The sequence below is a fragment of the Bison bison genome, unplaced genomic scaffold, assembly GCF_000754665.1.
Source record: "Bison bison bison isolate TAMUID 2011002044 unplaced genomic scaffold, Bison_UMD1.0 scf7180017864383, whole genome shotgun sequence".
Lineage (NCBI taxonomy): Eukaryota > Metazoa > Chordata > Mammalia > Artiodactyla > Bovidae > Bison > Bison bison.
The window spans coordinates 2,875,197-2,878,882 of record NW_011494955.1 but is presented as its reverse complement, the minus strand read 5'-3'; positions in this window follow the sequence as shown (position 1 = coordinate 2,878,882).

Below are 3,686 nucleotides of genomic sequence, written 5' to 3'. Positions count from 1 at the left end.
AATAACAGACACACACACACCCAAAAAAGGAGGAGGGAGGAAAAAAATTAGTAAAGTGTAAATAAATTGTTTTATTTTCTACCATAATGAGAAGTCCCGAGGTAGGCAATCCAGGGTTTGTGGGGCAGCTCCACAATGTAATCGGGGACCTAGAGTCTAACTTCCTCTGTCCTTAGCAATGGCTTAAGATTATTTTATCATAGATGGTCGCTAGAACTCCAGTCATCATGTTCACATTCTAGGTAAGACAAAGACAAAGGGCAAAGACATATAACAGCTCAGTTAATCCTGTTTCTCAGAAACCTCATCAAACCACTTCCACTAATAACTTACCAGAATTTAGTCACATGGATGTCCATGAAATAGTTGGAACAGAAGCTCAGCACCCTGCTCTCAACAAAATCAGGGTTCTGTTCTTATAAAGAAATGAGGGGAGAATAAGGACAAATTACCTCTTCTCTTATTTCACTGGGTAGGGGAGAGAAAAGAAGCAATTAGAGGAAAAATTCCACTTATTCCCACCGCCAAATCTAACTGCCAACCTGAATCCAAATTCATATACTCTGGTTTCCCCCCAAGTCAGTGGATGAACTATCAAAGTCCTTTCTCTCCAGGGCTAGCCCCTTCAGTCATGCACCCATTTCACTACTTAAAACTTGGCTCCTTAAACTATCCCCTTTTCTCCACACCACCAGTTTTCCCTCTCTTTTGTTTATTCTCGTTAGCAAACAAACATGCTAAAATATGTTTTTTTAAATCTCTCCTTATTGAATATCCCTATCCAGCTATCCCAGCTATATAACCCTTTGCTTTCTTAAAGCAAAATTCCTCAAAAAAAAAAAAAAAAAATTTTTATTCCATTTTCTCCACTTCCTCGCCTTGCATTCTCTCTTGAACCCATCCCAATTAGTCCTACATTCATCCCTACCATTCCTTCCACTGAAGCCACTCTTGCCCAAGTCACCAGTGACCTCCACAATGCCACATCTTCTAGCTGGTTCTGAGACTTCATCTAACCCAGATTCCCAGAAAAAAAATTGACATGGTTATCACTTTCCTGCTTGAAACACTTAGTTCATTTGATTTCCAGAACACCACATTCTTCATGATTTTCTTTCTACACCACTATCTGGTCCTTATCACTTTCAACTACTGGATCCTCTTTCTAATCTTTAAAAGCTGGAGTGCTCCAAGATTTAGTCCTGGGACCTCTTTTAATCTATACTTTCTTCCTCGGTGACCTCATCCAGTTTCTATTCTGATGATTCCTAAACTTATCTCCAATGTGACTTCTCTGCAATTTAGCCTTTTGCCTAATCATTGTCTATACTGCATCTCAAACTTAACATCCAAAACTGATCTTTTGATTCCTTCCATTTCCCTATACCTATTCCTTCTTCAGTATTCCCCAGTGTTGCTCAGGCCCAAACCTTTGGAGTCATGATTGGTGTCTCTCTTTCTTTCTCACCCTCATCCAGTACATTAATAAATCCAGTCACCATCACCTTGAAAATATATCCAGAAACCCACCACTTTCTACCACCTCCCCCACTGACTGGTCCACTGGTCCAAGCAATCTTTTATCTGAGTTATTGCAATCCCTTTCCAGCTCCTATTCTTTACTCCACTATTAACTCCCTATAGTTTATTCTCACAACAACCAGAATAAGCCTTTTAAGATAAGGCAGAATATGTCATATCTTTGCTCAAAGCTATGTAATGGCTTCCCATCATTTTTAGAATAAAAACATAGTCTTTCTTCAGCTAGTATGAAAGACCCTAACATGATCTAGACTATTTACATGGCTACTTCTCTGACCTCATTTCATAACACTCTCCTCATTTACTCTGCTCTGATATCATTGACTTTATCGATGCTTAAAAATGATGTACACGTTTAACATCAGAGCTTATGTACCTGATGTTCCCTTTGCTTGAAATGCCCACTCTGTTATTTCATCCAGGTCTTTGTTGAAATAACTATGTCCTCAGAGAGGCCTTCTCAAATCACTCTAACTAAAATAGCACTCCTCAAAAAACTAAAATAAAATAGCACCCTTCTGTAACTTCAATCTCTTTTCCAGACTTACTTTTCTTCACAGCACCTACTAGTACCTAACATATTTCATCTCTTTGCTATATGTTCATTTTCTTTCTCCTTCTTAGAATATAAACTCCATGAAGAAAGGACATTTTATACATTGTTTTATCTGTGTGCTTCGTGCTCAGTTACCTTAGCATGTCCGACTCTTTGTGACCCTCTGGGCTACCCCTGGACTGTAGCCCACTAGGCTCCTCTGTCCATGGGATTTTCCAGGCAAGAACACTGGACTGGGTTGCCATTTCCTTTTCCAGGGGATCTTCCTGACCCAGGGATCTAACCTTTGTCTCTTATGTCTCCTGCATTGGGAGGTGGATTCTTTACCCACTGAACCACCTGGAAAGCCCAGGTTATAACTACCTAACACTTAAAAGGAGTACCCGCCATCATATGCTCTCAATATATATTTATCCCATAAATAAATAAAAACAGAAACCACATGGTTTTCTACAAGCACACAATGTACACTTTCCAGTCTTTAATTAACTTCTCTGCAGCATTTGACATTTTGCCACTTCTCTGTCTTGCAACTCTCTCCTTGGATTGTGAAACTCCCCTAGTTATCCCTCTCTCATCATTGCTTCCCAGACTCCTTTTAGAAGACCCTTTTCTCTACTTCAAATATGATCATTCTTCAGATTCCCTACTAAAGCTAGGTTCTCTATTAAGACCACAACTCTCAGGACTTCCCTGCTGGTCCAGTGGCTAAGACTTTATATTCCAAATGCAGGGGGCCCAGGTTCAATCCCTGGTCAGGGAACTAGATCCCACATATCACAACTAAAAGTTTGAAAGCCACTACTAAAGATCCTGCATGCCACAACAGTGGTCAAAGATCTCATGTGCCACAATTAAGACCCAACTCAGTTCAGTCACTCAGTCATGTCCAACTCTTTGCGATCCCATAGACTGCAGCACGCCAGGCTTCCCTGTCCATCATCAACTCCTGGAGCTTGTTCAAACTCATGTCCATCAAGTCAGTGATGCCATCCAACCATCTCAACCTCTGTCGTCCCCTTCTCTTCCTGTCTTCAATCTTTCTCAGCATCAGGGTCTTTTCCAATGAGTCAGTTCTTCACATCAGGTGGCCAAAATATCGGAACTTCAGCTTCACCATCAGTCCTTCCAATGAATATTCAGGACTGATTTCCTTTAGGATGGACTGGTTTGATCTCCTTGCAGTCCAAGAGACTCTCAAGAGTCTTCTCCAACACCATAGTTCAAAAGCGTCAATTCTTCAGCACTCATCTTTCTTTATAGTCCAACTCTCACATCCATACATGACTACTGGAAAAACCATAGCTTTGACTAGATGGACATTTGTCAGCAAAGTAATGTCTCTACATTTTAATCTGCTATCCAGGTTGGTCATAGCTTGTCTTCCAAGGAGCAAGTGTCTTTTAATTTCATGGCTGCAGTCACCATCTGCAGTGATTTTAGAGCCCCCCAAAATAAAGTCTGTCACTGTTTCCATTGTTTCCTCATCTATTTGCCATGAAGTGATGGGATCAGATGCCATGATCTTTGTTTTCTGAATGTTGAGTTTTAAGCCAGATTTTTCACTCTCCTCTTTCACTTTCATCAA